The sequence below is a fragment of the Anser brachyrhynchus genome (assembly GCF_964034855.1).
Source record: "Anser brachyrhynchus genome assembly, chromosome: 11".
NCBI lineage: Eukaryota > Metazoa > Chordata > Aves > Anseriformes > Anatidae > Anser > Anser brachyrhynchus.
Genome location: NC_137706.1, coordinates 5,705,588 through 5,732,850, shown reverse-complemented (window position 1 = coordinate 5,732,850; position 27,263 = coordinate 5,705,588). Strand labels below are relative to the sequence as shown.

The 27,263-nt window shown below is 37.5% G+C and overlaps 1 protein-coding gene and 1 long non-coding RNA gene across 14 annotated transcripts in view; one reads left to right on the top strand and one right to left on the bottom strand.

Moving 5' to 3' along the window:
- Positions 1-26,378, top strand: part of LOC308201190 — a 33,036-nt gene extending 6,658 nt beyond the window's left edge. Inside the window, exon 2 of the long non-coding RNA XR_013956113.1 lies at positions 48-26,378. This is a non-coding gene — a long non-coding RNA (uncharacterized lncRNA). The remainder of the gene's footprint in view (positions 1-47) is intronic.
- ENTREP2 (endosomal transmembrane epsin interactor 2) overlaps positions 1-27,263 on the bottom strand; it is a 171,272-nt gene that overhangs the window by 109,214 nt on the left and 34,795 nt on the right. The gene's annotated exons all lie outside the window — the stretch shown is intronic.

Below are 27,263 nucleotides of genomic sequence, written 5' to 3'. Positions count from 1 at the left end.
AAATAAATACCTATACTTTAAACTGTCATTTTTTTATTGTTTTACAGACACCCTCAATTCTGTAGATATCTTTTTAAAAATATGCCTGTGAGAAGAGGTTGAAGCAAGCTGGTTTTGAGATAGGGAAGACTGAGACAGAATCAAACAGCAGTTTTAAAATATGTACAAGATGGTTAAAAAGAGGACAATGATCAACTATTCTTCAAGTTCATTAAGTGCTGAACAAGAAATAACTGATTTACATTTGTGCTAATGGAGATTTAGGCTGGACACCAAGAATTTTCTAATTCTCAAGAAATTTCAACCTTGACAGAAGGGATAATTACAGAAATGCCATCACCAGAATTTGTTAACAAGACATTACACAAACACCCGTCAAGGTGGGCCAGGCAGAACCAGGCATAGCACAAGCAGCCAGATGTACTAGGCAGCCAAACGGAGAGGGCATAGCAGTAAAACTGCCTATTTTACTGCCTGTCCCTAAGGAGGCAAATGCAAGCTCTTCCAGCACTAGTATCATTCAGTGCTTTCTGCCTGCATAGCACTACAGCAACTGCTTCTCTTCAGAAGCATTTGCAACCCCTGACACACCTCCCAGAGCTCTCCTCCACAGGCGCAGATCACTGAGAGGTTTAATTTTGCCAACTCAAACGTTCCTAGAAGAGTGAAGTTCAATTGTACTCGAACAATTAGGAAGTCTTGATATCCCCAAATATATTTTGGTCTACGTGCACCTCGGAGAGAGAGAATCAACAGCTGAAGTATCTTCAAGGATGACGTTTCTATAAAACCACAATAGCCCTGGTAATTGGTAGGCAACTGCTTAAGAAAATGCAAGTATTAAATGTTGTGTGAGTAATATCACAAATATCGCATACACAGAGCCTTCAGAAGTGTGACACATTACTGTTAAGAGTACAAAGTGTTATAATAGTAATATTCATTGCAGCTCCTGCAATCTATTACTGGAAAATTATGGTTAGTGAAATACAAGCTACAGGGGGAAAAAAAAGTGACAGCATGGGAATTAGCTAAAAGGGGATTTTCTTACTAAAATAATCTACCAAAAACATTACTCTCAACTTCAATTCCTGGAAAAAAACAAGGAGGGTGAAAAAATTTCTTGGGATGAGGGCAGTGAAAATGTATTAACAAGTCTCAGAAGAAAAAAATTCTACATGTTTCTATACGTGCACGCACATGCAAAATTGCGGAACAAATGACAGAAGAGCAGTGTGATTTTGGAATGGACTTTCAAAAAATCATCCTAAATGGTGGGTGCTGATAAAAATCACACCATGCTACCACATATGAAAAACACAGGGAAAAATATCAGTCATAGGCTAAAGATTTTTTTTTTTTAAACAGCCCATATAGCTATTTATGTGCAGTTATGTGAACTCACTCTTCTACATGCAGTTATTCACCAGAATCCAGGCACAGCTCTGGTTTAAGGATTACAGTACAAGGAACACAAAGAGCACAAGTACCACCAGATGGCCTACCCACAAGCAAAAGACCTGTGCACTGCAAGATAACTACAAGTAAAACAAGAACAACCAAAAAAGCAACAACTTGAGCTCAGATCTGAGCTAATTTCTAAAAAGACTCAATATGTTCCAGACTAACAAACACCACATTATAGCTTAGTGTCGTTTCCCCACTCCAAGCCTAAAACCAATCTAATTCTCATTACCGTGGAAACGGGAGCAGAGAAACAAAATTCCTTGGTAGCCCATATGAACAGGACAGTAAGATTACCTGTATGTTTACTCAGCTACCTGAATGCATTAAGAGCATGCAATTTTGTTCTCACTTTAAGTTACAGGGTGGGCTTTATCCTTTCATTTTTGTTTTCCCGGGAAATATATTCTATACCCACATTAATGCTTCACATCTGTAGTTTATTTATGTGTCTGACAAACAATGATCATAAAACTGCAGCATGCACTCTGAGTATTTTTGTAGAATAAGGATTTATCCAGGAAGATATTTTTTCCTTCTGCATACAGAGATAAACAAGGACTGGCAGCACGCAGATACATTCTGCAGTATTTATTTTTTGTTGCATTTATGAACAAAATGATACGTTCTGTATTTATTACTCTTCTAAGTGGTTCAGATCTGTTATGCTCAACTTCACTACAAGATGCAAGCTGTATTACAAAGCTATGGATAGAGATTTAGATAAGATATTAAGTACAGAGCTGATATCTCAATGACTCACAATACAGTCTTAATTCTGATCTGATTTTTATTAAACATCCGCTGAACACGCTGTGACATTATTTTATGTCCTATAACATAAACAATGAGTATTAGTATGACAGACAACAACTGGCATAAGAATATTTAAAAGAAAGGAAACTAAGTAGTATGCAATCAACCTTTTATGTTTTCAAGTTAATTATGTCTTCTATGGACAAAGTTGAAATAAACAGAGGACTGAAGTCTTAGTTCAATAAACTCCGTTTCACAGCTGAAAAGCTTGAACTCAGAATAAGATCCATTGAGATATTGTAAACGAGTGCATTAGAAGCTTTTGAGACAATATCAGTTCTGGACAATTCTTTAAAAAATAAAATGAGGATCCCCACAGACCTTGAACAATCTCTTTCCTCTAGAACGGACTGTGAAAGAATCGAAGAGCACTATTACCTTTGAGTAACAGCACCACCAACACTACTGCATAACCAGTCACTGTATGAATCGTAATGTTCAAAATGAAAGAGAAAACAACTAATTCTTTTAAAAATAATTTAGTTAGGAAAAACAAAAATGAAGAAACATGTCTATACATTCCCTACCATAGCTCAAATTAACTTGGGATGGCTTATCGATCCTTTGAAGAAGGGGGGTTTACTGAGGTAGCAAGCCAAAGCTTAATTAAAACGCAGTGAACCAAAGAAATCAGTGAAATTAGAAACAGTTTGTCCAATATCTGTATATATGTATTGTACAACGTTTTCTTGACCTTTTCATGCAGTCCATACAATAGATTACAATGATTTCTACGAGAATAAAACCCTCCAAAAAAAAATAATTTACTGAATATACTTTCTAAATATACTGGTAGGTTTTAAATTCCTTGTAATTGCATTGTAGTTAAATTTTTTCAAGATCTGAGAATGTGAACACCACTCCAGTAACAAAAGATTCTGTGTTTTTTTTCCATTACACGGGCAACAGTATTACCCAGCTACGAGGGCTTCACTTCTCAAATTTTCATTTTAGGTCTCAGTTACCAAACACAACTATGACATCCACTATGTTGCTGTGTTGAAGAAAAATATTGTGATAAATTTCTTTAGACATTTTCCTAATCTGTTTTCACACCAATCTTGACTTGTATCATTGACTCAATACAGAATATTATTCTAGAAATGTTGTTTTCCCGTAGCATTAGGAAATCACTAATCACATTTTTGCTGCTGGGCTCTTCCAATAATTATAAAAATGAAGACTGAGATTGCTTTAGATAAGTGAAATGAGACAATGGCTCTTTCAATTACTGACACAATTCCTCAAGGGATGAAACCTGTGGTGCATTGTAAAGCGATCTAAACATCAAGAATAACAGTATTTTCTTTGCCTCAAACCCCGAAAAGCCGCCAAACACAGACAAAAGTGCTTCTGCATATCTCTAGTACACAGTAATCTCCAGTGCTCCAGTTCTGTAGATCATGTGGACCTATATTCCTAACTACATTGCCACAAGGGTGCACAGAGAAAGGTTATTCAAAAAGTAATAAGCCTTGCACTCTAATAAGCGTGATTAGCCACAGGGCCACACTTCCAGAGATAACAACAACAAGTTAAGGATGCATAGAATCAAATTAGAGATAGAAAAGGACAGAGCAAATATTAAATGGTCATAATGGATACACACCATCTCCATCCCGAGCCTACACACTTGTCACATTCTCAATGAAAACTGTATACACTACAGCAGCTATCACCTTTCCTAAAACACCCTTCCAAGGCACCCATACCCGTGACACTGGTAGTTACCACATCCAAAAATGTATCACATCAAATAAAACAACCAACCAAAAAAAAAACAAAACAAGAGAGAATGAATGGATGCATTAGTACAAGCACAAGTTTATTATCATGATGGATAGATGCCTTCCAAACACCTTGACATCCCAAGGGCTGTAAAGACAGATTTCATGTCTCTGACATTATATGACTACCTGGTAAATTTTCCAGTTATTTGTCTCAAAGGATATCACAATTCTAGAAAGTATAATCAAGTTAATTTATTACTGTTAATTTGGAAGGTGAGTATATCTGAAGTCTAATGTTGCCTCTCACTTGGATTTAAAGTTTGTTTTAAAAAGAAGAATTATAATTGCTACTTAATAAAATTATGTATTAACAATAGGAAGTCTTTTTGAGTATCAAAAACTCATAACATGCACTTCAAGGTTAAGCTGTTAAACAAAATACAGCAAGGCAAAGAAATGCTTTAAATGGCAGCCAGCAAGGACACATTTACATCTTCTTCCCTGGCAAGACAACAGAGAATCAATTGCAACATGGGAGGATTTAAAGATACAAATTCGCATAGTTTCCCTGAAGCCAGGTAAAAATCTTTTTTTTTTTTTTTTTTAAGAGTATGACCAACCTCGCTGCATTTCACACGTCTATTCACAAGCTAACTACACAAACTGAACAGCTAGCACGAACCACCAGTCAACTCATCTCTCACCTTGAGAAGAACTCTGTTCCATTAAAAAAAGTGCTACTATATATATATATATGTATGTATATACATACACACACACACATATATTTTGCTCTGGATCTACAGTGCAGTAAGTACCTGAGGACAGAAGTAATACATCCCCTTATATTCATTATGTTTCTGTTACAAGTAGTTGTATTTTTTACAGATTAATTCAAAGCTCACAGAACATGTCAAACCAATAGTTTTGGAGCCTTTTGCTTAATATTTACTAACAGTTCACAGGCAGCAGCTCTCACGTCAAAATGCCACTTAACGTGCCTCAATTGGCTAAAAACAGTAATTAAAAACCCTACACCCATCTACCCCTGGCCTAAAAGCCTAGGTGTTTCTCATTTGTGTCAATTGCTACCTTGGATTGTTTGTAAAAAACCTGGCCACCTCCCTGCTCCAAACTGAACTTCATGCATTTTACAAAAGCTACAGCAAATTTCACAGGGGCAGGGAATCAAGTAACTGCAGATGTCAACCAATGCACCAGTGCTGCATATTCCTACTACAAACACACACTCCCATGGCAGGAAAATGTTTGTGAGAAAGGCTTTATTATTTCTCTCTTGCTTTCTAGAGCAGTTTTTGGAAATGCAGTAAAACTGCCCTCATCTCAAGCTCAAACCCTAACTCTTCTTGCAATCCAGTCCCACCTCAAACCACTCGGTAAGCTGCCGAGCCCCTCCTCTATTTGGCACCCCACACAAGTGTCTCCTGAAACACACTGACTCCAACCTGCAGGTTTATTACATCTTCCTCTTCAAAGAGGCCTCACTGAAAACAGTTTTTCATTTTCCTCTTCTATTTTTATTCCTCCCTCCTCTGTATACGCACATATACAAATATGTGGACAGGAACACAACATACTCCGCATATTACACTGATATTCCCTCCTTTACAGCGTTATAATGACCTATGTATTTCAGATACGCAAACCCATTTACATGTTTATAATATATGCACATATACATGTAAACCACAATCTTTATTGATAACCTTTAAATAAGAGATTTATTAATAAAAGCTTTATCTCTAAAAGAGTCATACATACATTCTCAGGCACAATTGCACAGATAAATTGATTGTTTCTTCCAAATCTACTGAACAAGAAGAGGCAAATTTAGCTACTCTTTATATGAGACATTTACATTTAAACCAGTTGAGTGCAACTGGTCAGTAGTTTAGGCTTCCTGTTTTTCTGTACACCTCCCGCCCGATTACTGTAATGAAGGCTTCTCCTGAGCACAGGGCATGCCACACGCCAGGGTGTGTGGTGAATTCACGCTGCAGACTTGCCACAGCAATGCTGAGGTAAAGACCACAAAAAGCTTCTGACAGATTGAACAGAGACTTGCACAGGTGACAGCGTAATTCAGAGACTTGCACCGGTGACAGTATAATTCATTTTAGAAATTATCATAAAAAAATCAGCTAAAGGTTTTGTGTCATTTGAAGCCCTCATCTCTTATGAAGCAGTACAGCAAAATAAATACTACACTTACTGTTTTAGCTCAAACATCAATCCACAGAATCTCTCATTTTTTTTCTGAAGGCACAGCAAACGCAGTTTCAATTCAAATTGCATCAAACCTGCTCCCAAACCAGACCCTATTTCAACCAACTTTCTCCTCAGACAGGGTGAGGATACACTTCAACCACCTAGTCCTCCCCATCCTGGATGCCACAGAGCAGAAATTCAGGTGTACCTGCCAGCAGAAACATACACTGCAGTCAGCCCCCTAGTCAGAGGCCAGACAGCAGGACATACCGCAGCACCTCCTGACACACAGACACAGCCCGTCAATGGCAAATGGTGCACAAAAACATGCTGACAGACAGGCAGACTGGGGAAGAATGTAATGCATTTAGAACTAATGCTCTATATTATTCTATTCTTAATTATAATATAAATAATTGTTTAAGATGTAAAATACATGATTTCAGACATGCTGGATACAACAAAGCACAAGATGTGTACTGTGTCACAACCCTTGTGACTGAATTTTTTTAAAAGCTATTTCAAATTTTCTCGGAAAGAAGCAACAATGGATTTGGAAGCAGCGAACAGCGTAACACTCCAACAGCACACACAAACCACCAGTGAAGATCTACAGGGCAACCACAAGACAAGAGAGCTTTCAGTGACACTCCATTTTGTAATGAAAGCCACACAGGCCACAGAAGAGACATTACTGGAAAGATCTCGCTGACAGAGAGGAGCTGTTTCAGCACTGTGCTTTTTGGTGGCATGCTGACAGTGACTTGGAGCTCAAAACTCCAGAACTACGTGGCAAAAGTTTTGTTGGTTACTGGTGAAATCTGACACATGACATGCCCCCCAAACTCAAACCAAATGTTAAGCAAGAATTAGAAAACCACCAGCAACAAGATATAAACCCTCTAATCAAGGTCCAGCTCTGATATGTAGGCTTCTTAGATGTCAGCCAGCAACACGTTTCAGCAACGTGCAATATACTATTTCAGTGATTATCATTAAACGGATTACTTGGGCAATACTAGCCCAAGCACTGAACAAAGCATACCCCTACTTCCAAAATCAAAACCCAGAGCCATTTTATATACATGTGGGGGGTGGGAGTGGGGCAAGGGGGAATCCCAAAAATACAGAGCTACTAAAACAATAGCTACTTTTATTCTGTAACAGATTCAGATAGATTACTGATGCGCAGCACCACACTCATTTGAACAGCAATTTGTGATTAATCATTAACAATGTCAAAAGACTTGGTCTCTGAATCATTATGGACAGAAATTCTTCTCGCACATCAGTGGCGATGAAGCCAAGCCAGATCAAGTTCAAACTCCTTTTCTACCTTGATTTTGGAAATAAAGCAGGGATTAAACACCAAGCTTCATAACAGACCTCACCTCATGCAGTCCCATTCACCAGATCGTGGTCTGCCCTCTAGCATTACTTAATCTCCCATAAGCTTATGCTATTTTATGCTTCACAGCCTTCCAAAAAGAGAACCGAATGAAAAGGTTCTCAAGTGCATCCCTGGTTTAGGAAAAAAAAAAAAAAAAGAGTCTAAAGTAACTCAAAACTAGATGCAAATTCTAAGCCTGCTCAACTTTTCATTACATTTTCACAGCTTTGCACAGCCACCTGCATGGCACCACTCTTCTCAAAGTACGTTGGTTTTGATACCCTGGCAAACTCCTGACTACTGAGATTTATGTTGCAAGTGTCCATTCAGCTGCAACTCCCTCTTGCTTACTTTATGAAACTCTTTCTCCACTGAAAAATTAAGTCCTGGGAGTCCAAATGCTTATTCAAACCTGACTTTAGGGGCAGGATTTATATTTAATATAATGCTAAGATTAAGAGGGAAAACATCCTCTAGTCTTAAACAAGTAATCATACATTTTTACATTACCTCTAGACTCAAACGTTTCCTTCTGAGTATTTGTTCCCAGGAGTTAGAGAATCATTCTACATTGGAAGGAAACTCAGACCTGCAGAAACTGCAGCTCCTTACTGCATTATTAATGGACAAATAAAAGCTATACTATACAAGTTACATCTGTATTGCCATTGATGGAGGAAGCAAAAACCCAGAAAAAGTGAATCATATTACAACGGTAAGCACGCTTTCTTAATAAGGATTACAGATAAACTAGCATTTTGCATGGCCTTTAGTGGTGGACCTACCACTGGGACCAAAAATTGCAGTTTAAATGAATTTCACACAGTACAGCCATTCACGTATCATGGACATTAGGCTGATTACCATTACATGCTCGCTGAAATAAAAATAAAAAATATAAACTACTTGAATTCAATTATTTAAGCAATGCAAATGAATTCTTGTGCATCTTATTCAGAAGGGCAATCAGTTCTTCTGAGGGAAGAAAATTCTTACTGTGTATGCACCATAATCACAATGAAATCAAGAGCCCCTACAATTCCGTCCCGTCCCCAACCCTCGCGTACCTTCGTGAAGCAGCATCTGAACCACCATGCTAGTGATTCAGAGAACTGATTTAAGTCAGGCCTAGATTAAGATGCCTCCATTACAATTTTTTTTCAGTTCCCTGTTCTAGCAATGCAACTTGTTTTACTCTGTTGAGAACTCAGTGACATATTTCAAAACACCTTCTTATGTATCTCCTGAAAAATTACAATAACTTCATATAACACTAAATGGATTAATGTAAAATGTGACCATCTTCCAAATTCATCGCACACTATCCAATGCCTTCATTCTAACAAATTTCACAGGACAAGTAGTAAACAAAAGAATGAGGATGCAGTACACTGAACTCAATGATATTACAAGGACTGGCAGAGCCTGTTTAGTTTGTTCTATCTGCCTCTGATTCCCTGCAAAAATAAATCACAAAACAGCTTTGAAATTACCATTCCAGTATGATTCCCACACTCTCGATGCTTGTGTTACTGCAGCCTCGCTGACCACAGACTCAACAAAAGAGTAATGCACCAACTTTCAAAAAAGAAATATGTCCCTACTTCAGTTGTCTTGAAATATTTGTATTCATTAAGACAGGCTAAAATGAAAACAATACAGGCTGACTAACACTTGTGTGCAAACATTTTAGCACAATCAAATTGTACACACATAGCATACAAAAAGAATCAGCCAAGGCATGAACATAAAATCCCTGGATTTTCAACAAGACTCAGAGAACCTTAACTTACACTTCAAAGTAACTAAGGCATTTAGACTCTTCCTAAAGTAGGTGCTTTTGAAAATCAGCTCTCCAAAACTGAAATGTAATGGGATGGCATTCCAGGAGACAGTGTGGTGACTTGGCATGTAACATCTGTCTCTAAAAGCATCTTCCAACACCACAGAGGAAACATGAACTATCCGCACTAACTACGTGGATTAACTATGTTACCACCTGAGAAGTGAACATTTTACTTTCAAGCTGCACAATGTCATCAGAGATAGACCTCTTCACGTGCTGCTGTGGGCAGCAGCTTTTCGTTGTATGCGGTGATAAAGGTGACAGGAAAGCACTGACAACAATGGTCTGACAAAGTCAGGAAGTATCAATAGCACAGAACAGATAAAACCAGCCTTTCCAGCAGTATCAAACAGACTGAGGACCATACTGAAACTGGCTGTTTAACCAATAAATGAAATTTAGGTGATGAGCTAATCTCAATCTCCTTGCTGGCAGCTAATATGAAGAACATCAGCCTTAGTACCCCAGGTGCTGTTAATGAAGCACTGGGGTACTAAGGCTCCCGAGTTATTGCTATTGATTTTTAGGAATATGACCTTTGTGTAGCATTTCAAGGAGAACTCAGATGGGGGGTATATCAGATAATGATATCTTAACTAGGAAAAGATTCTCTGCAAGATAATTTGTAACACACATTACACCCTATATTGTATTTCAGAAAATATAACAGGGCAAAAGCAGAACTGTGGCAATCATCCAGACAGAAAACTAGCAGAAAGATTGGGGGTTTTGTCTGTCCGTTCTAAAAAAAATAAAGAGAAAATCAATGTAAGTATCAAGCAAGCTGGTAGAAAGGACAAGACTAGAGAGAGAAAATACTACAGTGACAAACACAGTAATCAGAAAATCAAAATGATATTGAAAAACATAAAAGCCACATGAACAGAGACTACAATGTTTTCAAGTCTATTCTATTTCTCTTCCACTCCTAGATTTTGGAAAATAAGACATGGCTAAAAAGCATCTAAACCACTACTAATTCTCATAGACAAAAAGACAAAGCAAACATTCCAAGCTTACTAGGTAGAATGCAGATTTCCTATCACTTTCACAGCTTACATTGCAGTAAGCTTTTCCATACATAGGTAGCTATCAGATTCCAGCTCAAAACAGGCTTTATACACCTAAGATAACACACACACAAATTAGATTTGAAATCTAGAGTTAATACTTTCCTTCTCTCTCACATGCTCTAGCAAAATCTAACATTGGCCCATGTCTACAACCCATATGCAGTGACATGCATGTACACGTGTCAGGATCCCTACTGCCCCAGATGTTTTTACCTGCTGTGACACAACAGTGGCTCTGGGAAGTAGACATGAAAACATACCGGACTTCAGATGAACAAACCCACAGGAACTGGATGGCAAAGAAGCAATCACAGCGCTGTTCAAATACTTGACTGCAAGGTAAGTTTAACAGCATTCCACACAGAAATGAAAAACCTATACGGGCTTTTGTTACTTAAAGGGAAGGTTAGAGTGAGCTGGGCATTATGGCTACTGGCAAAATCTAGAAGTGAAGACAAACATTAAATTTCAAAGTCCAACTGTCAACAAAGCCTACACTGTACTCTTGTGGGCATACTTCTATACCAGCTGTGATAGAGTCTGTACTTACATACTCCATTTTTAAATCTAATTAATTCAGGTAGGCATTGAATGGATTTCACTAATTTTCCCAATTTTTAAGAGGACAAACAATGAAACAATTTAGCATCCAAAAAGATTTTTAAAATGTCTTTTTACTAAAAAAAGACTACAGAATTCAACAACTATAGAACTCAAATACTCCTAAGAAATCTGTTGTGAAACAACATAGTAGAACAGCAGAAAAATAGATATTAATTCTTAATTTTATGTATTTTTTTACTTCAAAGTTGTACACGCTATTACAAAATACAAATTGACAGATTCACAGTCATGAAAACAGTCGAATATTGACCTTTTTCATGTCACTGTGCTTATAAAAACAATCAGAAGACATTATTAATGCCAATATTACTTCTAAATGTTCTAATACATCCTGTAATTTGACATAGCTTCTTTAACATTGGTAATTTTGCTACATTAGTATTTTGCTAAATTTTGAGAACATCATTTCTTTATGACAAAGTAAGTTTGAATACTCGCTATTGATATTTTGCCAGTAATGGTGACAGTATAATACTACTTTTAGAAAGTCTTTCTAAACCTGCAAATACAAAACCAAGATTATTTACTTGGGTAATGGATAACCACAACAACTCACTTTGGATATCAGTTTGTTTAATTTCATAATTCGATTTTAAAATCTAGCCAAAGGTAAGAACTGAGTTTTTCTCTAGGGAAAACTCATCTTAACTTTCCCCAAGACCAAATTCAAGAGTGTTTTATCTTACTTACATACTTCTGCAACAGCTACTAGTATGAATAAGTTTTCCATGCTGTCAGTCTGACTTTCAATTTGAAAAGACCTTGCTGCACTGCCACCAAGGATGGAATAAAATGAGCGTGCCCAGGATGTACAGAACAATGCTCATCTTTTCATTTTCCTTGCAATCATTCCTTAACTGCCTTCTCTCTTATGCTGCTATGAAATAAAACCATAAATATTTCTCCCTTGAACTAAGTGAAGTATGAATTGATTTGAAGTTGCAAATAACTCTACACAAATACACAAACAAATGAGGCTTCTGTTTTATGTCAGCACCTTTCTCGCTTCAAGAATATAGAAGGAAAATTTCAGTGATGTCTTCAATGTGAATAAAACTATCAAAATGTTATCTCACAAAGGGACAAGGGATGATAATTAAAAAAAAGGATAGTTTCCTTTACTTTAGATAATTTCCTTCAAATTATTCACACGTCAAAAGGAAAAGAGTAGGCCACAGCTGAATAAGCCTTAATGTATAGAAGTTTAGATTACTCAAGTACCAATGAATAACAGATACAGTTATAACTATACCATTCTAACTAAAGGAAAAGATTCCAAAACCATTACACCATAGAATATTTTATTACAATTCCCTTTTGTATATTAATTTGATATTCCATAATGGATATTAATTAATACTTGTTCAATAATTCTGAGAAGACTTCCTTAAAAAAGCAAAGGGAATCCTTTAAGAGAATCCAGCAATTTAGAAATATTGATCGCTAGTATCCCTCAAATCCACATCAGCTGGAGTCCTAATTCCCCAACATGTCCCAAGAATCTCTATATTTCATTCTCATTTTCAGTAAGAACTAGCAATATCATTACATTTGAATCAGAAATTTCTCAGTTATAATATCCAACTACACAAAGTCCCGAAGACATCTGAGATTTCAATGTAACATTACAACAAAATTAAGTGAACTTGCAAGTCATCAATATATTTAAGAAACATTATCGCTTGTAAATCACAGCTGCTTGAAATTGTCTTAAAAACGTTTGCAAAAAAAACATATCCCAGCTATCACATTAAGAAAAATAAGGCTTTTATATATTTTATGCAACCTCTAAGAAAGGAAAAAGTAATCTTTTGTTAGACTGTTATTAGGGTCACTTGGTATTCTCAACAGAATGAATCCTTCACAAGTCTTTTTCTCTAGGGAACATAAATAGCAGCAGCAGGTTGAATGAGAACTCATCCACAACAACATTCTTTTCATAATGAGGACAAACACCAAAACAAAGAACCTAACTAATGCCTCTAAGGAAAATATGTCTGCACCAAATAGATGAATAAATAAATCAGAATCAAATCTACAAATAGAAGAATTCAGAAGTGGGAACAAATTCTGAACACAGAAGTAGATTAAGAAGAATTTCAAACATACAAAATATATCACCTAGATGTTTCTCTGGCTATGTAGTTTTCTGTTTGGAGTTTAATTTTAAAGTAAAATCCAGTGCATGTGTTAACGTAAGTGTCAATACAGAGGAGAAGCACACAAGACCACTGCAGATAGAGGACACTGTACATTTAGGTACACTTCACTAAAACAAATTTTTTCATCTCATCAAAAAGTTGTCACTTAATTTATGCCAAGTTATATGTAACTACTTTTATAGTTCTTTCTGAGTAAAAAGAAAACTGTAGAAAGGAGAGCAGAGATCCCAACTGAAACAGGAACTTGCTAAAATCTGAGAGACAGAAAACTAGTAGCTTGTCCAATGTACTTATCAGAGAGATTTTTCCTGTAAAACTCATCTTTATTTAGACAGCATAACGACTAGGTCACAGGGAAATTATCTCAGTGCAGACATAATGAAATGTAACAACTGTTGAACAATCTGTACATCAAGTTTTTTAAAAAAATTCCTCCAGCTCTTATCTTTAAAAGAGTATAAAAATGAGGCTACCAGCAACTCCAATAAATGAGCATCGACACAGCACACTGGTGCGTGTGCATACTTGGGCATCTGTATTAAGTCTTAGGTAAACACATTTTGCAAAGCTGACAAGTGTTAAATTGGTCTGAATGTAAGACAGTTGTGGTGAACAAATAACCAAAACACAAGTAAGATTGTGTCAAGGCACTAGACCTGGGAGAGGTCAGTCTTGATGAAGCACCTGACCGAGTGCTGGTGAACCATTAAGAAATTTAACACACCTCAACAGTGCACAGCCACTCTACAAGCTCCATCCATTGCCCAGCCACTCACACCAGTTGCAGGTGGTTGAGCTGCTGCTGCAGAGCTCATTTGGGGATGGACAGCACCTGTTTGGCCTGAAAGCCCTGCTACCCTGAGCCAGCCAAGCAAACACCGTATTTATCAGTCACTTGCTGCAAGATGAGCCCAGATAACGAGAACAGGGTGTGTCAATGACCACACAAAATACACTTTTGCCAAAAAGATTTTGGAGAGAGATTTTTATAAGGAGAGCTGGGATACACGGAAACAGGGAATTGTAATTGAAATTCAATTTGATCTCTAAGATGGCATAGACACCTTCAGTTAATTACAGCTTCTATTTCATCAAACACTCCTTACAGAAGCAGCAGAAACTGAAAATTATAAATATCACAGGGCTGTTGGGAACAGAAGACAATGATACCCAGTATTCAGTCACTACTAATGTCAGTCGGGGGGAGGGGAGAATGGGAAGAACCTTTTTAGTTTTAGCAACTCTCAGCAAATTCTAGTAAAAAAAAAAAAACTCTCCTAAAACAACACTATTTTTGTTTCCCAAGGTAGAAAAACATATTCTCAGCCATTTTTCAATTTTAGCATTCAAAGGAACTTTCATCTGTGTCTTCTCATCGCACTTTCTTCACAATTTTCTTGCTGCTCTCTGCGAAAGCGTTCTCAGACAGTAGAGATTCTCCGTAACAACACACAGTATGAAACCTTGGTAAGCCTTTGCACTGACAAAAACAGTATCACATACTATAATGCTATACACCTTTCTACATAGGGTTAAAGCAGTGAGACAATTAATAACTAAAGGCATCACTTAAACTACTGGATGGTCTAATGACATGAAGGAAAGATGAGACAGTATCAAAGGGAGAAAATATAAAGGAAAAAATGTAAAAGACTTATTTTTTCCCCAATTAGTAGGCTTCCCCCTTCTGAAAAGCAAAAACCTTTGTCACTGAACTAGGTCACCTCACCTTCCCATGCTTCAGGCTCTCTGCAAATTAAGACAGTTCTCTGCTAAGTCACTGTAATGCTGCAAAATTTAATGAACTTGTAATACCTTTTAAAGTGCTTTGAGTACCTAACACCAAATGTCAATCTGCTTTTACTATGTAGTAATAAACAAGTTATACTGTATTTCTGAAACAGCTTTGAAAAAAAAAAAGAAAAAAGGATACCTTTACAGATTAATAAGTGATCCCAACAATAGTTATCTAGAACTGTTCCTAATCCGTATCCTGACATCCCTCCATAAAGACTGGAAAAAAAAATCTGCTGGTATCAGAAGAACCCTGACTCATGTTCAAATGGGTTTTCGGTACCTTCCCACAATGCAAATAATTGCTAAGAATGACAGAAACCTTATTTAGCTCTACTAAACAGAGCCACTCATTGTTTTCCAGAGTACCAAAAACTGCAAGATAAACTTCAGTGGTTCCAGCCATATGCAAAGAAGTGTTACACTATATTGGACTCAGGAACCTGGAAGAAGTTTGCTCTGTGGCTGCCCTAGTCTAATTCAAACCTACATGATCAGACACAGATCCCGGTTATTGAAGTAGAATGGGAGGTAAAGACATTCCCTAAGAAGCACCCGTCAGAAAAAAAGACCACAGTCACCTAAGAATTTACCTTAGAAGTATAAGAGTTCCCATACTCTATCAAACTGGTATTCTGTCTTCGAAAGGCACACCTTGGGGCTTAACTTAAGGGCTTAACACACTTAACTTTCTTGTAAGAAACAAGAGAGTGGTTGCAGTGATACTCTTCTCAACAATTTTTTTCCAGTAATCTACAGTATAAACTTATATTCACATCCTACTGTTTAATGCTTCTTTTCACCTTATCTGTAGACATAAACAACTGCTACATTGACTAGTAATACTTCATGCAAGTTACTTGAGCTGTGCATGACTGTCAATGTCTCAAAAGTAGTTACATCATCGTACACCCCAGAAACACTTGTAATTCAACCAAGGATGTCAGCAATGCAGCGCAAGAAATACCTTTGTTGGGCATGAAATGTATTTACTGAGCTTTGACACACTCCCCTCTTACAAAGTCAAATGAGTTCATAATTCAGGACTCCTCTTTGCTTTACCTTGTACAGCTCAGTGGGACAGGAACAACCTTTTTGACACAGATTATGCAAATCTTACTGACTGTCAGCTCTGCACGCAGGGTCACAACTATTGTCGCCCATCCTGGCCAAGAAGCGCCAGCCACTCTCCGTCAGGCTGCCTGCCTGCCAGCCCCTGGCACGAATGCCCAGCAAGGGCTGGGAAGGACCTGGAGGCAGCAACCCGTCTGCAGGACCACTCCCCAGCCCAGCCTTTCAGAGCTGTGCATCACAACGTGGCATAACAAGTTCAAGAGCACTGACATCAATTATGTAAAACCCAACAGTATGGGGACAAACAACACTCTTCATAAATCTGGAGCTGAAAAGACTAGTGACACTTCACAATTTGTTCCAGTTGCTCTCCTTTCATGCAAATTATTAATTATACGTCACACAGTGGCATACAATATACAGAACTGGGCCATTGACACCAGAAATAGTTCTTTTTCCATTATGCAACCTTTTTTTACTCGAGATTGCTTTTTTTATTATTTATATGTCTATTCTAGAAGCGATTTTCTTCCCCCTCCCCCCCCCTTTTTTTCAGTAAAATCTGAGGTTAACTGAACAACATGTGAGAAGAAGAGAAACATTTTATCTTTTCAGCCTGTTTTACTGCAACACCTCAAAAACAACTTACTCTACAAATTCCAAGACAGCTTTATTAGAAATAGTACTACCGAATATTATATTGTTATTGATCATTTGATAAGTTCCTTACATCTGGAACATGGTAAGAATCAAAATTGTTCCTTGTGTTCATAGCAAGAAGAAAGAGGCAGCACTCTCCTGTCTCTTCCCTCTGACCCACCAGACTTCCAATCATATTTCCTACCTTAAGGGACACAGAAATCAGTAACAGTAGCAAAACAAAGCAGGTATCAGGACAGGAAGCATACAGCATTGTCAATCAACAGTGATGTGTTTCTGTTTGTTATCCCCAAATACAAAAGAGTAAAAGTACCAAACTGCTTAAACAAGGAGCTCTGCAGTAGACAGCGACTCGGAAATGGGGCATGAAAAACATTGGGGCAATAGTGGTAAAGGCAGAAAACCTATGAGCCTGGCACATACAGTTGTCCTAAATATCCAATTCTGCAAGTTGAGTGAGAATGACTCATTAATCTAGACTTGCAGAATTGCACAGACTTTAAAAGAAATGTCATTAAACATTGTGACCCAATTTTTAAAAGATCATTAAAAGTAAAAGCAACATCATAACTATTAAAATTAGAAAAGAAAAAAAAAAAAACAAAAACAGTCCCATCACGGTGTGTTGGTTTTCTTTTGGTGCAAATACTGCAAAGCTGACTTACTTTACTGTCTTCAGCATTAAGCAACTTCAAAATGTGCCTACTCCACTTTTCAGAAAAGTTGGATTTCTTGTTTTCAGCAAATCACAAAAACTTTACTAGTCAATTTGGTATCAAATCCTATTCAAATTGTCAAAGATTGCGTAATTGACTCAAGACCTTGGTGACATACAACCTGGTTCAGAATCTGCTGCCTAGGCTTCAAGTTTGGAAAGCAGCAGACAAGCTTAATCATTCTGAATCATACACATTAAATGCACAAAGCACTATTTTCCTACCCAACACACATTTACTAAAGCAAATAATGTTCAAATTGTGGTTCTCTCTCAAACCAGGGTAAATCGAAGCTGCAAGCTGACGTGTATGAATCATTTCTGCTTTACAGCACTGTAAGTCTGAGCCAAATAATTCAAAAGAGCTTGTTGAAAAATATAACTTAATTAGACAGTAAACTTTCAAGGTTGCATGCATCTCAGTATCAGATTAGATGAGTTCTAACAAATTCATTTGTTTTGCTTTACTTGCTAGATTATAAAAAAGCATATTCTGGAAATAAAATTTATTTAAAATAAATACTGGAAATGTCAAAATTCAGCTAAACTGTAGAAGGAATACTAACATATGTGTTACCTCAATTTTAGTGAATCCCTTAGTTTTTCATTCTGGATGACCGTAGGTTTAATTTTAAGGGCGAATCTGAAGAGTTTAGATATACATTTTTGGAAAAACAACGTAAACTACCAGTAGTCAATACTCAGTACTCAATAACTGGAAGCACATGTTGTATTTGAACTTTGTTTCAATGTTATTGCTAGTAATAATACTTCAAGCATTATTAATATAGCCAGATAAGAAGGGCAGTCTCCTAAAGCTACTTAAGCATTTCCTTAATTATAATGAAATGCTGTAAGCTGCAAGCTAGGCTATCTGCTGCATATTCTAAGGGTCATGGGTTCACCAATTATATTAGCAACACAGAAACTCATGAGACACTAGGAGCTAACCTCCCTTTTGAAAGGTTCGTAACAACACATACCAGAAACCAAAAGTAGACTAAGAGACTATATTTTCCGTATCTCAAGTTTTCTGAATGGCCCACTGTGAAACACAAAAACCATCAACACCATCGCAAGGTGGTGGAGCAGGGATCAATTGTGCTAATATGGAAAAGATATAAATGCCAGGTATTTTCAAAATACTATTGCATTCACTATTTTCACTAAGTAATCCAAAACTAATACAAAATGACAAAGTCAAAGAAGTTCTAAAACATATCCTACTTTCATTCTTAATCTTTCACAGAAGTTAAACTAAATATGTTGTTCATGTTTCACGTAAACTCATACCCTCTTCTCATACCTGGTCTTTACAGTTGCTTCTCTGTCATTTATTTAATGCTCAGGAAACCAAACCATTAACTTGCAACTATATTGTTTAGTTGCATATTAGAGCTCACATCTCTATGGAAATTTATATTTTCATGAGCACATATTATTTTAACAGACATAGAGAGTCTGTTCACATGAGGAGGTGTTGCTCGGAACCACAGGAATCTTTCCCTGAACAGCAATTCTGTACAAATCAAAGCTGTAATTATTAAACAGAGCCTTTCATTCCTAAAGTTTAAAAGAAGGCAGAGTAATTTGTTATAAGAAGGATAAGTAAAATTCAACACAATTTGTGAACAGCACCGAGACACCAATAAAATAAATTCAAGCTTGACTTAGAGCATACTGTCTTTTAATTGGAATGCGTGATGTTGTATTTGTAAGACCTAGAGAATACCGTCCGTCACAAAGTAAAATCCAAAAATACCCATTTCCAACATTCCCCTTGAACTGTGCAAATAGTTCTGAAACCACTGACAACAGTTTGTGTTCTGCCCCCCTCAGTCCTGGATGCCCATTACAAGCTGGCTTTTAAAGTTCTGGATTTCAGGAACAGAGATGGCATCAGCAGGCTGTGGAACATCATCTTGACCCAGTCCAAGGTTTTCTGTTTTTCAAGAAATCCTACGAATGTTATCTACAATCTCCTGAAGAATGTTAAAATGGCTACCTCATCTTAAACTCAAATTTTAGAGCACCGTCACTGGGGACAAAATCTCAGCTCAGAAATAGAACTTTATAATTTTCTGATTCATTCATTGCTAATACATTAGTAATGCAGCAGAACAGCTCCTTCTGCTCAGTCATATGCCAAAGCACTCTTCTCACCACAGGTACCAGCATGTAACGCTCAGGCAGCCAGAACAATTAACATATAACTTCATAGGCTGCAGTTTAATTTTCTAACTTTATTTCAAATATAAAAAGCAAATGTCAAAAATAATCATCAGCCATGGCAGTTATGACTTTTCTCACATCACTAATCCTCTTGCCAAAAAGCGCCACGTAGCTGGGGAAAGCAAAGTTCCAAAAGGCAGGCTTTTTGCTAAACAGAGTGCGCCTCTTGAGTCCCTTTGGTTTACTCCTACCAGAAGAAAAATAAATATATATATATTAAAAAACAACAACAAAAAAAAAGCCAGGTGGGAGGGCAGAGCTAGCCAGCTGCCATTCCCAATGAGAAGGCTTCACCCGAGCAGACTGTCAACAGTCAGAGAAGACAACAGGAAAAAGTGGGGAAAATTGCTGCAGAGCAGTTTAGTAGTCTGAAGCAGAAGAGAGTTTAGAAGTATGATCCTCTTGGTTTGTGCAAAGAGGAAGGAGGAGCAAGAGATTTAAGTGAAACTGAGCTGAGATGGGGGGACAGAAGTTTGAGTACGTAGGGCTATAGGTAACTGGAGATAGAAGATGCTACTGGAAGACAAGTTCTCTGAGAGCTAGAACATCAGGAGATGCTGACTGAGGGACAGAAAATCCCGACACTTTGGATACCTGCAGGCTCTGGGTATCAGGGACAGCTAGGTCAGGAGATGGAGACCATCACTGTTTGTCCCCCACCCTAAGGAAGATCCTAAAGGACTGGCTACCTTGTCTCTTCCTCCCTCCTACCTACAGCTGCTTCAAAGTTACCTCTTGGGCCATTCCGCAATGTCCTTGCCCCCGCTGTCAGGGGCATGGTAGGCTCAGAGTACTAGATCGGGAGCTGGTGGGTCTCATAGTGATACTTCAACACCTACAGGACATTCTACAAGTACCCAACAACTAGAACAACTTCAAAATTTATTTAGATGGGAGGCTTAACGTTGTACGATCTCGCTTCGTACATAAAATGTTTTATTCTCATTTGGCTGAGGGAAGGGAACTGTTAAATAGCTTTGTCTTCTAAGCTTCTTAGGACAGTTTGTTAAAAAAAAAATAAATAAAATAAAAATCCTTCAAATATGCCACAGGCTCAAGTACCCTATTCATACTCCAAAAACATCTTAAAATACTATTAAAAAATAGTATTATTAATCAGCAACTGTACAAATTTTTATAACTACTTCTGCAAGGTATGGTTTTTAACATGTTTTGTGTTGAAAAGGACACTGACAAGAAATGAAAGAGAACATCTCCAATATTAAGTCAAAAAGCAAACATTAACCTTTCCATATTTGCTACCTGAACCACGCCATCCTCAAGAAGTCCCTCTGACCCCAGAATAATCACCTTCAATCTTCAAGTAGCCCTGAGTGCCCAGCGCAGCTCCTACAATACCTCTACCCCTGCAGCAACCTTCCCTTTTACTTATGTGTCCCTTACTGCAGCTTAAAAGCTCTAGGGATCTGAGTACTAATTCTTACAACATTAATTTTCCTGTTTACACCATACACATCATGCCTGAGCAGTAACTACTACTTTCATCGCATTTGGTGTTCTTTTTAAACTGTTAAAATACTGAAGCCTATTCCACATTTTAAGGTAAAAATTGCTATCATTGACATTCACTTGCAATACCAGCTACACCTATGTGTACACAAACATGGGCAGCACTGGTGGGCCATGCAGAAACGTGTACAGTCACTGACGAGTGAGACAACAGCCCCTCACTCTCTTCTTGCAACACCCAAACACTGCAAAAATAGACAATTTTCTCCTCAGATACAATCAAAAAATCAGTTCATAAAACAAAATAAACACATTTAAGGTTCAGAAGCAGGACAGTGCACAAACTGTAGCTACTATTTTCTCTGACAAAAAGATGGTATGCCTGCTTGGATGACCTCACATATTTTCCTTCTAGCTTACAAACTTACCTGAAAAATACAGGCAAAAATAATATACTTTTTTAAAGTATTGATCTAACTATAATACAATATATATTTTTGTGGCACAATTCTCCAAAACACCATATGTAAACACTCAATTCTGACCTTTTGCTATATTTTTCATTTCAAGTTTTACTATGGTGACCTCTGTTTTGAAGATCTTACTTTCTACATAGAAAATGAGATATTGTAGAAATACCAAAATATAAAAAAAAAGAGTAGCTGAATCCTCAATCACACAATAAATTATAATTACAATCACAGGATATTTAAATTTCAGGTAAGATAATCAGCAACGCTCCTGTTATTTGCTGGCACTCGTGTTCTCTCTGCTTCCACCTAGGAGAACTCAGAGTGATCGTGCAAAGCCAGAGACTGCTTGCAGGAATCCGCTATGTAACCAACAGACTAAGTTAGCTGCAGTTTTTATCTTACTCATAATATTTTTTAAAGTTTTTTTTTTCTTCTGAAAGGATACACACACACACACAAAGAGAATAGTGAGTAGTACAGTTACTGATTTAAAACAAATCTTTCAGGGGTGATCTCTCCCGTAATGTCAGAATCCTGTTACATTTTCTGTTAGTATGCAGATTACACATTGCACTACAAAGAATTTGATCTTCTTGGGACAGATTCTACAGAAATTTTAGGTGCGGGAGAAGATTTTTTTTTTTTTTATTAAGTTCACCAAGCTAACAAGAACAGTGAATGAAGAGATGTGAAAAAGTGACCTGGACACATAGCAACAGCAGGCCTCTCAGTCTGACTTGGGAAGCACAACGCAGGCTGCTGCTTTATAAAGGAAATGTTTCTGTTCCTGTATTTAGCTGAGCCACCCAGCAGAGGAGCTGATACACAATTGTATTTATGCTGAGATCAACTCAGAAAGACATTCTTACATCCTTGCTTCCTCAGGAAATGAAAATCATGTCTCATTACATAAAAAATGAGGTTGCACTGATTGACTCAGAAGTATTTCCTACAAGATGCATTGAGGCAACATCACTCCTATCAATGCACGCAGATTAATAAACACTCCAAAGTTCTTTTTGTTTTTCAGATAACTCACAAGATGAAAGCTTTGTTTTCATAAACCAGTTATTCAGCAGATAAAAGACAGAAAATTAGAAAGTTTTATTTCCTCTCCACAAGTTACCTTACAAAGACCAAATATTAACTGCCTTACAGCAAACACGTTACTTGTACAAAGTCAGTCTCTGCTTTTGAGCTTCATGATCTACGATCTTACCAGTCTTTGCAGACCGAAGAGATTGCATTGGGAAATGTTGCTTAGAACGTTCTATATAGTAAACTGTGTTTTTACTGCATGGTGTTTCCCACAGAATCAATGGCAGAACTCCACAGAAATAGGGAATGTGTCTTCAGAACACTGGTGTCAGTTTACATCTAAATCAAAAGCAAAACAACATACGACTGTAAAACTTAGGTGTCACAGACTAAGTCTAGTTGACAGGCCACTAGCCAAGCTCCTGTAAAGGAATTCACTGTCACTTGACTGTTTTAAACAGACTTGGTATTTTACTCCTGATCTCAACTGCTTCATGTGGTATTCCAAGGACCTGACAAATCGCTGCTAAATTCCGTTGTAAAGTCTTTACACTCCCGCACCAGATGAATAGTATGGTGTTTGTAAAGCATTTCAGAAAGCTCAAAATATAACATTAATGATGGCATATTAAAACAATCCCTGAGTGACAGTAGCAAAATATTAATTTAATGAAAGGAACAGAAGCCTTCATTTCTGTGATCTGCTACCCCTAGGCTGGATTTACAAACTATTCTTTTTTTTTTTTTTTTTGGCATGACAATATTCAACTCCATCTGTCAAAAAAACCACCAAGCCCACTCACAAGGTGCCACACCAGTTTCAGCGGGGCACAGGCACCAGAGACGTGTTTTAAAAAGCGACATCTTCCAACAAAAAAATTATTCTGCTGGCACATGGTGCTAAACCAGGCCCCCATGTTTCAGTATGCGATGCACTGTGCTCCAGGATCCATGATTTCTTGTTATCCCACTGATCGTAAACTCACATAAAAAGTTAATTGCTTTAAAATGTCTTGCTGAAAAATGGCAGAGACAGTTAAAAGCCAGTATCTGGTACTGCCTGTGCACAAGAAATCCATCCTCACTTAATTTCGTGTTCCCATATCAGAGTTGCTTTCCTCTCTGCTTAAGTTAGTCTTGCTTCCTGAAAGAAAGATTATAAATACTCAGACAATCAATCTTTGTGATAAAGAACTGTGACACCGCAGCTACCACATGCATTGTACAGCTTCTAAACCCTACAACCTTCTGCACTGCTAGTTTGACATGCACAAGATTTTGAATTTGGTAGTTAACTTCCTACCTAGCAGCTTTCAGCCGGGATGGCAAAATGTGTACCAATCCGGGCTGGCAGATACTCAAAGGAAAAGCAGCTTGCAATATTCTTAAATATTTTCTCATCTATCCACCAGTTCTGTAGGAAGTAACAGAACGACTTGAGCCAGGACTGAAAAGCTCGGTTACTTGATTTACAACTTGGGTAAGCCAAAGAAACGCAGTCTTTTTCTACCTCATGATCTCCAAGAGTCCGTCAGTGAGGGAAGCTCTATTCCTCAAATGAGACAGTTAAAAAGCATCCATCTAAAAAGCTACTAACGCCCTGCTACAACTCTTTCTTTCAACAAACGTTCTCTTACAGATAGGTTACCTACCAACATTATTGCACTCTTTTGTCATTTCACCGGCAAAAGCAGCCTCCATATAGACATCCTTGAGACCTAAGCAGCATGCATTTAAAGCACCAGTAATTGTGAAAAACCTCTAGGATTTGGTCTTTCAATGTCACTGTCACTCTTTAATACTTTCAGCTCTCCCTACACAGAAGAAAGTCACTTACATGATTTAATGTTCCCCAAACATACAACCTCTCAATACCCATTTTTTTCTAATTGATCACCAATCCTTACTTCTTTGCAGTGTGTAGGAAGTACTTTTATACTTTTAACAGTAAAGAAAGCCTGAGCTATAGCTAAGCCTTCGTACTGAGCGTTTTAATGAGTCAGTCTGTGCAGGACATCACATTTAGTGCTTTATGAGAATTCAGTGTCAATATTTGAAAACTAAAAACACGTTTTTTTTTCCCATGCATTTAGTCATCCTTCAGAGAGGCAAGTGAACTGTCTTTCTGTATGCTGTTATGGTTTGTCAGTTTTTAAGCAACCAAGCCCACCTCCAGCTTCCAAAGGAAAAACTACTAACTTTTCAAATTTTGACTTTAGTTGCAATTTACTCCTAAGTCTAGTGTTTTTTCAAGCAGATGAAGAAAATAAGATTGAACAATGAAAGGAGATCACATAATTAATTCTCCTATTTTGAAATCTCAACCTGCATTTTTCTGTTTCCTGAAAATCACAAACTATGAGTGTGTATGCAAATATATATGTATACACACATTTGTAACACTGCTTATCCTTTAGCAAAAGGCTGTAGTTTATTCTCTACTGCACACTAAATACCGTTAACATGAAAGCAAAGGGCTTTTGACTAGAAAAATATTAAATAAAGTCATTTTCTGCTACAGGTTAAGTCACATGAGTTGAGTTGCACAGTTCCAGCTTCAAATTCATGAAGTTATTTAGAAGTATTATACAAACAGGAGAGAAAGAGTCCTTTTCTCCAAGCACAGGTATAGTAATTATTCATAGGAACAACAGAAAAAACAGAACCAGAACACATACAAGTATTCATAACTAGCAAATCTACAGCCACGAAGCATCCCACCTACCTGTTATCAGAAGTCCTTCCAATGACAGCTGTTACAAGTTTTACTGAGGGCAGTTCTAATGAGCTGCAGACAGCACAACTCCTAGAGGGCTGGGAGAGGCTCACGTACGGACTGAATCAGAAATACAAAAATGGGCTAAAACTAAAAAGGGACATGAAAGGTTTGTTCTAGAGAAAATACTAGTCCATTAGATAACAGGGAAGTTCCTTCCACGAAAGCTCACTAGCTTTTTTTTTTTTTAATTAAAAACATCTTGGCTTTTTCCATATATGAGGTATGACCAGATATTTAATACAATTAACAAATCCAGGGTAGGAATGTGAATCAGAATACAGCAAGAATACTGAGGTGAGTCATTCGAAGCAGGGCCCACGGGAACTCACAGAACACAAAGAGGTGGCACAAACAACATCCAAATGACTACCTACCAGCTAAAGGTTTCTAAAAAAAAAAAAAAGACAAGCAAACCTATGTGAGATCAGTATAGTACAGCTTGCTAAAACACAATACTCATAAGAACGATGTTTACACTGACAAGTAGCATGGGCCAACAGGACCAGAGCAACCAGGTGCTGCTGAGAAGCACCTCAGAGTAAAGAATTTCTTCCTAATATCTAATCTAAATCTCCCCTCTTTTAGTTTAAAGCTGTTACCCTTTGTCCTATCACTACACCCCCTGACACAGAGTCCCTCCCCAGCTTTCCTGCAGCCCCCTTTAGGTACTGAAGGCCACTATAAGGTCTCCCTGGAGCCTTCTCTTCTCCAGGCTGAATGGCCCCGACTCCCTCAGCCTGTCTTCAGAGCAGAGGGACTCCAGCCCCTTGATCATTCTGAAGTCTCAGCAAAAAAAAAAACCAAAAACTCCCCCATCAGATCCATCTGATTGTATTAAATATGCCCAGCTACTATAGAGAAAATCCAGGTTCCAGTCCAAAGGTGGCATAACACCTAGAAAATATGATTTATAAGTAACGCTAGACAGATGGTTTTGTTTACATCAGGTTAAAGGCTAGTGGATGTTTTCTTGTAGGTTCTAAAAAAACAAAAATTGCTTGCTTTGTGTCCACCAAGGTTGAGTCAAAAGATCAGGCTTAACTTGCAGCAAAGATCTAAACTAGGATATACATAGGTACCATATGAGATTGCTATTAGCACAGAAATAGGTAAGCTCTTTCAGCAGTTCACTAACAGTTTACAAAGTTTGCTTTATTCCACAAATTTAGGAATACCTAAACTGAACTCATGAGGAATGCTGCAGATACAGACAGATCTCACAGTAAAGACAGAATACATGAGCTGTTAAAGTGCATTTCAGGTCTACATTTCTACAACTTTATGCTTTCTGTCATAAAAATGTATTCAATTCTTGGTGTTTTACTTACATATACAGAATGTGCATCTGTATTTGTAATATTAAATTTCCTTTCAAAATTGTTTATTTCAAGAATACACACATAGATTTTTCAGACACTGTTACTAAGAAATTATGCTTAGAAAACCTTGCCATTCTCAGAATGCAATTTACTGCTCCTTTAGTACCTGTAAGCAGTTCTCCTTGTGCACTTACTGTGAATACGTCACAAGGAAGGTTTCTCTGTACTCCCTATCTCCAAGTACCACAAGTATTTGCTTAGGGATTTATGCTTATAACACCCCTTTCTAGATCCTATGTCTTACATTGATGCCTACTGTTAAAGGCTTCTGGTCTCCCCAGTTTCTTTACCAACTAATTTGAAGGTAAAACCCAA